Source organism: Corapipo altera, unplaced genomic scaffold (genome assembly GCF_003945725.1).
Source record: "Corapipo altera isolate COAL_440 unplaced genomic scaffold, ASM394572v1 0, whole genome shotgun sequence".
NCBI lineage: Eukaryota > Metazoa > Chordata > Aves > Passeriformes > Pipridae > Corapipo > Corapipo altera.
Genome location: NW_020884872.1, coordinates 7,749,232 through 7,762,717, shown reverse-complemented (window position 1 = coordinate 7,762,717; position 13,486 = coordinate 7,749,232). Strand labels below are relative to the sequence as shown.

General features: G+C 45.0%; 1 long non-coding RNA gene across 1 annotated transcript; it reads right to left on the bottom strand.

Annotated features, from left to right (window-relative positions):
* Positions 1 to 4,544: 4,544 nt before the first annotated feature.
* Positions 4,545 to 12,909, bottom strand: LOC113945501. Its single transcript, XR_003527116.1, has 3 exons — positions 12,801 to 12,909; positions 5,287 to 5,456; positions 4,545 to 4,660 (listed from the first exon to the last, which is right to left on the bottom strand). It is a non-coding gene; the product is annotated as an uncharacterized LOC113945501 (long non-coding RNA).
* Between the last annotated feature and the right edge of the window lie 577 nt (positions 12,910 to 13,486).

Below are 13,486 nucleotides of genomic sequence, written 5' to 3'. Positions count from 1 at the left end.
CTCCCCAGGGCTCTTCGCCCCTGGGCACCGAGCCTGGGCTGTTGTACCACGGTACATTAGAGCAGATCTAACCCTGTAAGCCCCACTAATCCCTCCAGGGCAGGAAAACGCTGTTTAACGGGAGGGATGCAGCGGAGTGCAGAGGCTGTGGAGCACGGAGACCACGGTGTCAGGGGCAACAGTGGGAGTCGGCGGGGATATGGTAGTGTTTACCAGAGGTACTCCAGACTCCCAGTCCCCAGGTGTTCGTTTCTGGGGGGTCCTAAGGATACCCCGGGCCGAGATGAAGGACACAGATTTTAACCCGAGGCCTCCGGGGCTGCAGCCACAGCTCAGTCCCTGCTCAGTGTCCACACTTCATCCCAACCACCACATTTGAAAGGTCTCGAGCTGCTGTTTCCGTACAGAGGGTTTCTTTCTTTTTCACTGATTTATTGAAAAGAGTAGGGTCTTCTGGCATCCCTCAGGATTTCTAGGAAAGGTATTTAAAAGAAAAACCCTTGGATCTGTAGGTTTCCATCAAAATAACGGCACCTATGATGACAGGCAAAGTATAAACGCTTAGGCAGACAAAGATAAGCGTTGGTGCTGTGGCTGCCTATTTAAATCAGATCCCACAAATGCCGGTCTGGACAGGAAAGACCCAAAGCCTTTCTTGCTCGTTACGTGAGCCTAAGCAGAAGACCTTTATTTGAAGCTTATTTCTGCTTTCATATGTCACAGCAGCGGTATTCTCCAGCAGTGGAGGGCAGCTTTTCTCTAATTTTAGATCTTTCTCTCAAAAGATGGCAGCTGACAACAGAGACAGGCCTCTGAAAAGGATGGATTTGAAGGCTTGCCTTTTACTAAAGATGTACAAGCTGTGCAGCGCGGCAGTTCTTGTGAGATCAAACCGAGTGGATTTCAGATTCAAATCCCACCCTACTTTGAGGTCAGACTCCAGGCAATGTGTCCCAAGCTGCTCGCCAACAGAAAGGCAGGCATAGCTTTTTTTAACACAAAAATACAAATTGTGAGAGTCAAGGAAGGGGAGCAGGAGCAGGGATAAATGATTTACACACAGCAAACCCGATGAGGAAGTCAAACAGATGCTTTACTGTCTCCCCGTGCTCCAGGCTGGATATGTCCGTTTCTAAACAGAGCTTGTTGCATCTCAGTGGATCCTTTCAGGTAACAAATTGTCCTGCAAGATTCAAGGCAAATCTTCTCTGTTTCCCTCATGAACAGAATATTGCACCTACTAAAAGGCAGAGCCAACCCACCACATTGGCAGTGATAGGAAAACCTCACCAGGTCATCTGCAATCCCAATATTTGTGTCCTCTATATGGTCTGATGAGCTTTCAACAGCAAGCTTAGGAGACACTTCAACAAGTTGCTTTACAGCATCTGTTTAAATTATTAAGAGACTTCAGTGAAAAGCTTTATATATAAACAGAGCATTTTGACTTTGTAGCCTTGTGGTTTGTAATATTTTGCTATTGAAAGCAAAGTTTCCACAAATACTGAGTCAAAGTGGGCAAGGAGAAGCTACCAGCTGAGTTACTCATGGGGGTGACTTAATTTTTTTTCCGTGGAGCTACTCTCTTATTACAGAAATGTCACCTTTTCTGTCCTCCCTTGGGGCAAGTGATGTGTTCTGCCCAGAGCCCTTTTTTTGTCATCAGAAGGAACGTAAAGCATCCATCTAATCCATCCATGTGTCTACCTAATCTCATTCTGGCTGTTGCTGTGATGGCCAGATAACAGATATGAAAATTAGGGGTTGTCTAGCAAGGCACAGCTCTCCTTCTGAATGACTTCCTATAGGGAGTGATGAATCTCTATGGCTCAGAGGACTGCCCTGACAGACAGGCAGCAGCCTGGAGACCCAGCTTCCAACTCCCATATATGTTTTACATTCACTTCAACATAATTTTTAAAAGGAATTTTGTATCGGATTTTGTTCAGGTGCGCATTCATCATTTATCAATGTGTTGTGGAGTTAAAATTTTAAAGGGATGTTGTAAGGCTATAAACAATCTTGGCCTGTTTCCCTTTTGCTAATCAGGTGCTGACAGCCACATAAGTTGAGTGGGAAATGCCTGTCTCTGGCCTGCACTTATTTTGCACAGGAGAGGGAGACAGGGCAGAGCCCAGCATCTCACAGAGGAGTTCAGAATCGTGGACCTTGAGCATATTCTTTTTGGAGTGTTCAGCAATTACTTCCCTAACTTAACAGACTGAAATTTAAATATCTAATTTAGTTTTCAGCTGCATGTTATTAGCCTTTTTCCCCCCTTTCAGTTTGAATTGTAAAAGAGAGAAAAAAAGAAGACAGAAAAACCTAGGCTTTCCTCTGTAGCCAGGCCCCTGGTTTGTTTTCCTTTTCAGTCTGATGCACAAGGCTCCACTACAGATTTGCAAATGCTGCTGGAGAGTGTTCATTTACATCAGAACATGCTGTTTGCAACTGATTTTTAAAGCTCCACTCTCCTTCTCTATTAATTTTATGCTGTGAAATAAAATTGTGCAAAAAAAAAAAAATACATGCAATGATTTTGACAGCAAACTAAATAAGGGGCTCTGCAGGAGATGCCATCACAGATTTAGCCCATTTTGTTTAGCCGAGAAGGAGCAGGGGAACACTTGCTTTAAGAAAAATCTCTCTCCAAAGAACAGCAGCTAGGGAGGTGGAGACTGGTAGGCAGTTGCTGACTGAGGAGTGCCTAAGCCTGGGAGTGCTTACCTACAGGCAGTTGTTTTCCCTTTGGAGAGCAGGGAGGTGTGTGTGTTACTCTGACATCCAAAGAGGAAGAGTCTCTCTTATCCTCCAAAGGGGCACTTTTCCAGTGGCTTGCTGTCCCCTGCCAGCAAAGAGCAAATATCTGTCTTCATCTTTTTCCTCCCCTTTGACTGTGAGTGCCTTAGTGCCAGCCTGTCTTTAAAATAACTTGGGGAGCATGCCTACAGACACATCTTGGCAAAGGAGGGAAAGGGAGGAGTGCAGTGCAACCAGTCAGGCAGAGACTCTTGTTTTCTACTCGGAGCAAAATGAAGCAAAGGTCTTCATGTAGAAGAAATAGCAAATGGAAAAAAAAAAATCAAAAACGAAAAGGCACAATCATCATAGAAATGTTACACTTGTCTGTACACTTGGATCTCCTGTGATGAGACCATACATGGAGGAGAGACCGTTAATATTTTTCAGATAAACATGACATTCCTCTGTTTCTGCTGAAAAAAACACCCCAAGGTCGTGGTGGAAAAGGTAGTTTTTTCAAGAGCTGGAGCACAACCCTTTCCAGCACCGATGAGGGAACACTTGGGTGACCTGTACACCCCCTCCCCATCTGACTTCACCTATTGGGAGGTGCCCACTCTGTGATCCCCAGGGAGCCCATATCCTGCTCAGCACCCCTGGGACGGCTCTACAGCAAGAGAATGCTGCCTGCTGCTAAAGCTGCTGCTTGTGATCTTTGCATCCATCAGTCGCCAGTGCCACCGGCAGGGGACTGGCACTGCTCTCCAATCTCCTTAGCACCAAGCAAATTACCGGCACTCACAAATCATTCTCACAATAATTAGCAGCAATTAGTGACTTAATGGAGAGTCTTCGGGGATTCCTAAGCGTGCCTCATGAGCGTGGGTTTTTTAGGACGCTGGAAGTTGAGAAAGCCCTGGGGAATGCTGATGGCACCTGGTAGTCCCTTATCTCTGTGCCTGCCCGGATGGGTTTGTTTGCGTGCGCCCTTCCCAGACATCGCCCCGCTGGGGGGAATTCCACCCGGCTGCGTGTGTTGGCTTTCCTGGCCAACCCCAGAGCAGCCCCAGCGAACCTCTTGGCTGCTGCCCCCGCCTCGCCCCCCTCCCACCCGTGAAACCCCTGTACGAGCCCGTGCGTGGCACAGGGGTAAACTCCAAAAGGAGGGGAACGAGCTCAGCTGCTTACCTTGCCCAACAAGGGGAAAACGCGGTGGGAACTACTTTAAAATCGATTAATTTCCTTTACCCCAGTAGGTCCTCGGCTCTACCAAGGCTCAGGCTCCCGGGTGACGCTGGACAGTCACACAGGGTTTGCTTGTTGAGGGCGCAAGGCATGAACTCCTCTGACAAAAAAAACCTTGCCTAATTAAATTTCTCGTTCTGAAAACAAAAGGGGTTCTCAGAGGAGACAACGGGGTCTCCCTGAGGTTGTTACTGTTGGGTAGATTTTTGCAAGTCATTAACAACCTCGGGAAATTGTTGATCAAATGGATGAAAATGCAGCTTTCCAGTTTTCCAGTAAACCGAGCGTAGTAAGCCACTGTGGCATAAGCATCTTCATAATGATGTTTCCGAGTCAATAGGAGGGGCCTGGGGTGTTTTAATTGCCTTAGTTTCTAAATAAATGTAAAGAGATTTGTACACGTCCTGGATGCAAATGACCTCTTGAAGAAAGGTTACCTGGCTTTCCTTGTGGATTTTGCCTCTGAAAGAAGGGGGGAAAATCCCATTAAGGCTGGGCTGTGAGCACGGTACAAGCATGTGCCCAAGACTATCATTAATGCGGACACTTACCACTTCTCATCTTGAGATATAACCAACACCTTTATATCTGTGAACCCCTCTCAGCTGCTAACGCAGGTTGTTAAGCACTCTTTCGTCTGGCTGATTTTTTTCAAGATTTTTGTGCTGTTTCACTGGCAAATGACAAGTGAAATGGAGACACATCAATAGAAATAGCACAATTACAATAGATAGATAGATAGATAGATAGATAGATAGATAGATAGTCAGTCCTCAGGTAATAACTATTTTTAGAAATTACACATTTTTGCCTTGCATGTGGGATCTCGTTTTATCTTTCTGTAATTATGGGCATTCTGCTATATAATAGGGTCTACTGCTGTATGACAAGTTATCTTGTGACATGTTGGCAGCAGTTTCAGTTGCACAAATCAATGCAGGCATTGGAAATTTAAAACAGATTTTTTACCTTTATTGCCTAGTTTAGTTTTTACCTGTTCTGTGCAGGTATATAGGGAACATTAGTCTCAGCTATGTCATTTCAGTCCAAATTCCAGATCACTATTTGCTTGAGGTAATTTTAATTGAGCTGGCTGAAGGTGAAACTCACCCCAATGAATAATAATACCTGCTCTTTTAGAAGAATGACAGAGATGAAAATAGAATTAATTCAGAGATCCAGTCCTGTGGTCTAGCTACTGGGTACACATCCTCCAAATTAGATAGGACAGAATGGGAGCTCCTTTGAAATTACCAGGCAAATGATTCAAAATGTACGCAAAAGAATGCTTTTCAATACCATACGTAATTGAACTGGGGAACTCACTGGCACCAGATAATGTGGAGGCCTCCAGCACAAACAGGTTTCAACAGGACTCAGCCAGAGTTGGGGAGATGGACTAACTGCTGCTGCAGGGCACAGAGGTTTGGCTGCAAGCTCCAGCTCAGGCAGTCCTTCAAGCCTCACATCTGCCAGAAGATGAGAATGTGGCAATGAGATGGATTATCTTCTCACCAGGTTTCTCTTACTCCCCATTCACCCTTGGCTGCTTTTGGGAGTGCACTACCAGGATGACCCAGAAACTTTGGTCTGACCCTGTGCACTGCTCTCGGTTTCTGTGTTGCAATGTGGTGCAGGTCAAGCCATGTGATCCCCAGGCACAGCAGATCACATGCATAAACAGTCAATCCAGAGCTGATGTTTGCACCCTTGCCCCAGAGACAAGACTGTTCTACACATCTCTCCTTTTCTAATTACTGAGGTTTGTGGAGAGAAAACCATATTTTCCTGGAAGGAGAATAGGCAAACCAGCTCATTCAACCCAGAGCTGGCTTTGCAGTGCCCCAGTGACCCTCTAGAGGAATTCAAGGCAGACTGCATTTTTTTGTGTGTGCTTGTTATCTTATCTTTTATGTCCTTTGGGAAGCTGTGATCTGCTTTCAACTGACCTGAACACAGTCTGACTGCAAATCTTTGTTTGAGGAAGCGCTTGTGTGACCCATATACCAGGTAGATGTAAAGAACCAGCCCAGTTCTGTCTTGTATTCAACACATGGCTCCATAGTACCTCATGTTTTCATTAGCATCACTACCAAAGATGCCAGATCAGAGTTCAGCCCTCCATCTTCGGTGGGCCCGGCACAGTCAGTGCTCTCAGACCTCTCCTTTCCCTAATCCACCCACCCTGGGGCTCAGGAAACAGCTATTTTCCAGCTCTTCCAGAGAAAGCTAGGGGTGTGGGTTCCCCCCCCACCCCACCTGTTCCTCCTTTCAGGATACTATTTTCCCCACATGCAATTATTCCCCTGTTCATTCTTCAGCAGGGAGCATACTGCCAGGAACTGGAAATGACCCTGTGGTTCACCAAGGTGCAAGACCTGCAGAGGAACACTTACAGAGGTGGAGATGACAAGAATACTAACAAAATACTATTATCCTGATACAGGAGGCTGGCTGACTGGGTCCCACAAGGTGGCTGCCTGCACAGCAATATCTCATTCAAACATTTTCCCATTCATACAATTCCGTAAACGCTTGTAGGTATCAGCTTTCCATAAATACTATGGACAGACTCTGAGTGATTAAGGCATTTATTTTCTCTGTAGGTGCCTACATCCCAAGGGTGTCACTGGGGGTGTGCTGACTTTGCCTGTTTTCTGTGGCACCCAGGAGGCTGATTTCAATTTCTACTCAGACCTCTTTCCACACTCTGGCTGTGTAAAGGAGATATGAATTGCAGACTAAATGCAGTGGTTCTCCATGAACTACCCGCAGTGGGTAAAATCCACCCTGCCAGGCCTTGCTTCAGAAGCTGTGATGCAATTTAGACAGAAGGATGGTGGGAACAGCAGATCTGTTGTAATGCTCTGCCATGAGAAGTTTTTTCATGCTAGCCTGAGAGTCAAAATGGAAAACAATAGTCTAGGGGACAGATCAGAAGGTTTCACAGGTCTGAGGTGGGTAAAGAGAAGGAACCCACGGGAATGTAAAATGAGTAAGCTCTTATCTTCTTCATTATCTGTCTTGGTAGTAAGGCTTTTGGAAAAGATTTTTTTTGAGATTTTCATGTCAGATCTTGACACTGACTGACACAATGGTAATTCCCATCCTCTTGGTTCCTTCTGTGCCTGTGGAAGTCAAGGAAGAACTTCCCAGAGCGTGAAAGGGGTTTGAATCAGACCCTGTAGTGTCAGCAGATCATGTCTGTCATAACTTATCCCTGCTGTTTACCTGAGCTACTGCAAATTCTCACCTCACTAAGGGGAAGCACTTCTAACTTACTACAAAGTGATCTTGTTTGCCTCAGAGTTTTTCAAATATAACAGTATCCCTTGTGACATAACTTCACCCATTCACCTGGCTTTTTTTAATTGATAAATACTTAGCAGCACCTGTTGTGGAAGTACAAATGACTGATGCCAGAAGAAACAGTTCCTATAATGGACAGGAGTTCATCTACAGATCCTTTACTTACAGAGGCACAATTATATGATTAGGATTAATCTAATTGTATGTCTTGAGTATGATGGATTTAGGTCTACCATTCTCTTGGAGGAACTGTGATATTTGGAGAATCCACAAAACAGGAGATATGGCTGTAGATGAGCCTGTTACATGACAGACTGGTGTCCTCAAAGACTCTTTTTTTCTTTTTTTGTAGCAAGGACTTCTTGCTAAGCTGAGCTTTATTTGTCCTAATTTCCAGCCAGTTCAAGTTTCATCTGTAATGCAAAACTCACAATGGTGTTCTGAAGACAAAATTCAGGAAGGGTCTGTTCCAAAAGCCACCAAAATACAATGGAGCGACTCACCAAGATTTGGGTAATGCCCAGACAGCTGGACAGTGGACAACTCAGTTTGCTCTGGGATAGTGAAGAAACTGGATACCAATGGCACAGGTTCACATGGGACTCCACTGCCAACATGGTATCTATGAAGTGTGTCTGTGCCCTAAGTATCCCACAAAAAGACTGAGGAAGGTCAGAGAGGCATGACCTTTATTTCTCTGATTGGACTCTGCTTACCTATTTATCTATTTACAATACTGTGTGTCTCTCCAGCCTCCCATGGGCACTCCCTTGTTTTCTTTTCCCACTGCCAACAAATAGTGGAATGTTTAGCAACAGCTGGCTGGGAGCACCCACTGCCCAGGACAGCTGGAAAGCAGAGGATAAAGAGACTCCTAGTAAAAGGCAAGAGCAGTGGATCACATTCCCTTGGGCAGAGTGGAAGTTTAGCCTTGGTCTCCCACATCCCAGTCACTTCCTGCTCTGCTCATTGGCACATAAAAAAGAAAGACTGTAAAAATACAAGCCACATATTCATACAGTGTCATATAAATTGGCCTTGCTCCAAATTTGGATTCCTGCTCTGAGCAGGAAGGGCATAGGTTAATAATTTTTAAGATATTAACACCTTTTGTTCCAAGATACTTCACTTTTTGAAAAAGGGTGTGTGTGGTTTTTTGTTTACCCTGTAAATTGTACTAAGTTAAACAGGTGCTTTTTATCAGCAGAAGTAATCACCATGACTTAGGAGAGGAAGTAGAGAAGAGGCACATGTCTCATTGGAACTGCAAAGGGAATTTAAGGAAATAAAATTGATAACTTGTGGTGGAATCAGGACATGATGCAGACCTGGAATCAGTCTGGTACTGCTGAACTGAATCTGGGACAATTAACACCACAATTTGTTTTATTAGAGTCATAAAATGCCCTATCTGAATTAGTGGTCAGGATTTAGGAGTGGGTTGATATTGAAAAATAATCATTAATTGATTATGGTGTTTTTCAAAGTTTCTGAACTGCCAGCACTGTTGTATTCACTCAGCATATCTGCAGAGAGAGGCTGTTTGCAGAATGGGTGACTCTTTTAAACTTTCTTCCTCATTAACACATTTTTTATCCAGTGAAGTTCTAAAAATGCCATGTGAGTTCAGCCACACTCTGCGAGTGGCAAATTTGCCACAACTGCCCCACTGATGAGTCCTAGGAAATAGTTTGCAAGGCCTGCCTATGCTAAACTTTGTTCAAAGGAACCGGTGTCAAAATATGAGAAGAAAACCTCACCTAACCTTGTGGAAGGTTAGAGGAAGAATCCAACTAGGGATTTGCACGCCCTTTTTACTCCTGTGGATTTGCCTGTCTTGGCCATGGACTGATGTCTTCTAGAAACATGATGCTTTACCTCTAGCAGCACAGGGCATCAGAATCACTCCAATTCAATACTACCACAGAATCACCCCGACCCAAGGTCACCAACACTCTCTGCTTCCCCCTACAGCTGGGTCTTTCATGAAAACCCCCCCTGAAAGCCTTGATTTGGCCTCGTTCTCTGCCTGAACTTCACGAGAACAGCACAAGGCAGTACAGCTGGAGGTGATGTTTGAAAAACGTCGTTGGTGAAATGTAAATACTTGTAGGTGATTGCATAGATAATACGGTCTCATGAAGAAACCACTTGATATGTCAGTGTTAATACCTGCGACCCTCCATTCCCCCGGTGTTTGTATGCGCAGTACATATTTTGCTTATAGAGTACAGAGCAGGGTTGTAATAGAGATGTCTTCAAGCTACATTTATTTGATCTATTTGTTTTTACATTATTTTTATGCTACTAGTGAATGGGCTGTTTGGGAATCAAAATGCCAAAGCTGAGGTATGAACAGGATCGCTCATCTCCATCCCCCATCATCCATGATAAAGAAATCAGAGTGGTATTGATTGTGGCAGAAAGGGGAACAGAGTACACTAAGTATGCAAGTCCATGCTAGTCGCTTAACACCTTGGAAAGGTGATATTTTTGCTTTACCTTCCTGGCAGTTTAGAGCTGTGCTGTGTACTGTGGAACAGCATCGTGTCTTTTGGGTAGACACAGGGGGAAACACCTTTCGGTAAACATCATTAACAAGCAGTTTCAGCAAATATTGGTGATTATACATCATTCAAGGTTGAAAAATGGCAAGGGAAAGATGTCTTTCTTTAACCAGCACACCACAGGCATTCATACCTCTCTGCAAAGAAGGATCCTGGCAGGGCTAGTCCCAGGCTGTCAGTTCCTGAACTGTCAGTGTCTCATTGTGTCCCAAGAGCATTTCTCCCTGGTCTTGATGACTTCGGCAGGTTTGCTGGCTGTGCCTTTAGCAATTGCAGTCCCAGTGAGAAGCTACCCCTACAATTGTCTTCACCTGTAGGCACATTAACACCCCAGGGGTGCTGAGATGCACATCCCAGGGCTGACTTCTGTTTTGGAGGTACCCAGTGTGAGTGCTAATGCTCATCTGGCTTCAGTGGACCCCCCAAAAAAGTGTTATTTCAACCAAGATAAATGTGCAGTCTGCCACTAGCATGCTTTTGGCCAAATTGCTGCCAGGCAGTGTGGCCCGTCTTCCCCCCATGATGACTGCGGCAAGGGCAGCCCCATGTCTCTAAGATCCTGGAACCCAAACACCTCTTCCTCTTTTTGTCATAGCTACTGCTTCCTACAGTTTCTTGTCTTTTTGTCTTCTGTGCTCCTGGACGAGGTCAGTCAGACTGTAACTCTCTTTCTGCTGAAGCTGAAGACCCATTACCCCTGTTGTGCAGAGCCTGAGAGATTTGCATTTATCACTGCCCCACGTGTTTAGACCTTACTGAAAATGCTCCTTACCTTTCTCACCCATTGAGCAAGGGATGTAATAACTTCCAAGCCCTTACCAATACTCAGGATATGAACACTGCCACTTCCAAACAGCCTGTGACACTGCGTCCATCACCTTGCATCTGTCATATCTCAGCCCTGTGGGAGCTCTGCTCAGACCAGCTCCAGGCAGATACACATGGATTATGTATCTCTGCTTTGAAGCAGAAGATTTTATTACTTTCTCAACGGTTATAAAATACACTCTTAGGTCTGCATGTGCTTTATCCTCCTCTCCTTCTGGGAAGTGTGAAAAACAAGGTCTGAGATTTTAAGAGCAAAGATTTTTTTTTTCTTGGTGTAGAGAAGGGGTCAAGGTCAACATGTGAAAAACTTACCTCCAGTTCCTAAAAGAAGCTATGGAGGTGTCACTGGCCTGTGACATACAACTACCCGAGGGACAAGCTTATTTGCACAGGAGAGGGTGCGTGTTAATTGATTTGTGCATGTACAAATGAGCGTGTCCGTATGTGGACAGACCAGTAGATACCAAACAGACAAGAAAGGGAAAGCTGAAATACAAATGGACAATGGCATTTCAAAAATGCAAGCCTTTGTTTTATGGTGCATTTATAACAGGCTATGCAGAAGTATGTTCCCCTGTGCGTTAAAGCAAAATGAGATCTGCAGGGAGAAGTAACACCTTTTATCAGACCAGCTGAAAACAGCCTGAAAAAATCATATATATTGGGATACACAAACACTTGCTCAAGCCAGAGCAGAGGTTTCTCTTAAGATCTGACAGAAAGCTCATGTATCTGTTAAACTTGTCTGCTTTTCATGACTTTCGGTGGTTGCAGTTGCTGTCAGGCCAAGGGATGCAGCTGTCAGGAACAGCTGGGAGCTGGCAAGGGACTCTGCATCCCCAGGGATCCCTGCATGCTGTGCTCTCCTCCCCTGCTGCACTACTCACTCCTTCAGCCAGCAGCTCCTTGCCAAGGGTCTCTGATGCACAGTCTAAAACCAGGGTTTCCTGGAACATCTTTTCCATGGAAAATGTGTATTTGTGTTGTTAAACATGCCCCACAGGGGTATAGCCAGGACATCAACGGACTCCAGCAGACTCCTCAGACTCCATTTGCCTCCCAGAGCTTGGACCTACATTCTGGAGATGCCCAGTTTCCCCACTTTGCCCAGTTTACCAGGATGGAAGTGGTCAAGAAGGGTTGGGAGCCTTGAGGATTTTACAGAGTTTGTAGCACTTCCTGTGGTTGGACCCAGACCAATCTGCTAAGAAAGGTGCATTTGTGGGATCCTGAACTGGAGGATAGAATAGGACAGAATGAAATCATTTAGCTTGAACGAGACTTCCAAGGTCATTGAGTCCAGCCATTAATCCAGCTCTTCAAGTCCACCCCTGGACCATGTCCCTAAGTGCCACATCTGCACATCTTTTAAATGGCTCCAGGGCTGCTGACTTCACCACCTCTCTGGGACTCCTGTTCCAATGCTTGGCAACCCTTTCAGAGAAGACATTTTCCTAATATCCGATCTAAACCTCCCCTGCAGCAACTTGAGACCGTTTCTTCTCATACTACAAGCTACCACACTTTGTTACTTGGGAGAAGAGACTGACACCCACCTGGCTACAACCTCCCTTCAGGTAGTTGTAGAGAGCAATAAGGTCCCCCCCCAACCCTCCTTTTCTTCAGGCTAAACAACCCCAGCTGCTTCAGCTGCTGCTCATATGACTTACTCTCTAGACATTTCCCCAGCTCCATTGTCCTTCTCCTCTCCAGCATCTCAATGTCTTTGTTATTGTGAAGGGCCCAAAACTGAACACAGGATTTGAGGTGCAGCCTCAGCAGTGTCAAGTACAGGGGGACGTTCACCGCTCTGGTCCTGCTGGCCACACTATTGCTGATACAAGCCAAGATACTGATCTTGAAGTTAGTGCTTAACTCAGGGGTGTTCACCCTTTGGGGTTTCCTGGTGCACCTCCTGTGATCCGCACAGCCTCAAAATAGGTTTGAAAATGTCAAAATAGGTTTTAAAAGGTCAAAATAAATTGTTTTGACCTTTCAGCTTGTGGGGGAGAAACTGTTACTTCTATTTTGTACCCCATTTTTGTTCCACAGTGGAATGAGAGTTTTTTGCATCTTTGGCTGAAATTTGGGAACGTCTTGTAAACTCACCATTCCTTGACCAGTTCCTTCCACAGCCCTTCCTTAATAGCAGCTTTGCAGACTCCTCTGGGTGCGTTGCCAAATGGAAGGGACGCTTTCGCAGGAGCACAGGAGAGAGGTTAAGAGAGGCTGTTTGATTCCCTCCTATCTCTATATTTGCACCAACAGAAGCTAAAAAAAGAAGTGCCTCTGTACCTACAGTTGCACTAAATATAACCACCTGGCTGGTTCTATTTATATATATATGCATCTTTAAAAGCGTGACATGCGATACTTACGAAGAGTTGAGCCTGGAAAATAAATTACGGTGCCAGAGGGCCAGACCTGTCAGTCACTCCCTGCAAGGTAAACCTCTGATTGATTTGGTCCTAGAGAATGGCTGGCTTTTCTCTTTGTCGTCCTCTGGCATAACAAACTTACCTCATTTTCTGGTTTACAAAAAAAAAAAAAAAGCTCAAAAATAATAACTGATACAATCTGAAAACCTGGGGAGAGCTAAGGATCTAGTGTAGAGATTTTGGTTCATTTAGGGTTAAAACCTCCAACCCGCAGCACCAGCAGTATCAGTCACTAATAGTAACCTTGCGTAGCTGCATGCATTAAGGTGGTATTGGATGATAAGGCAGAAGAGCGAAGCAATCTGCTGGGCTACAGCTGAAAATAGAGTCACTGCTGCACAGGGAAAAGCTTCATTC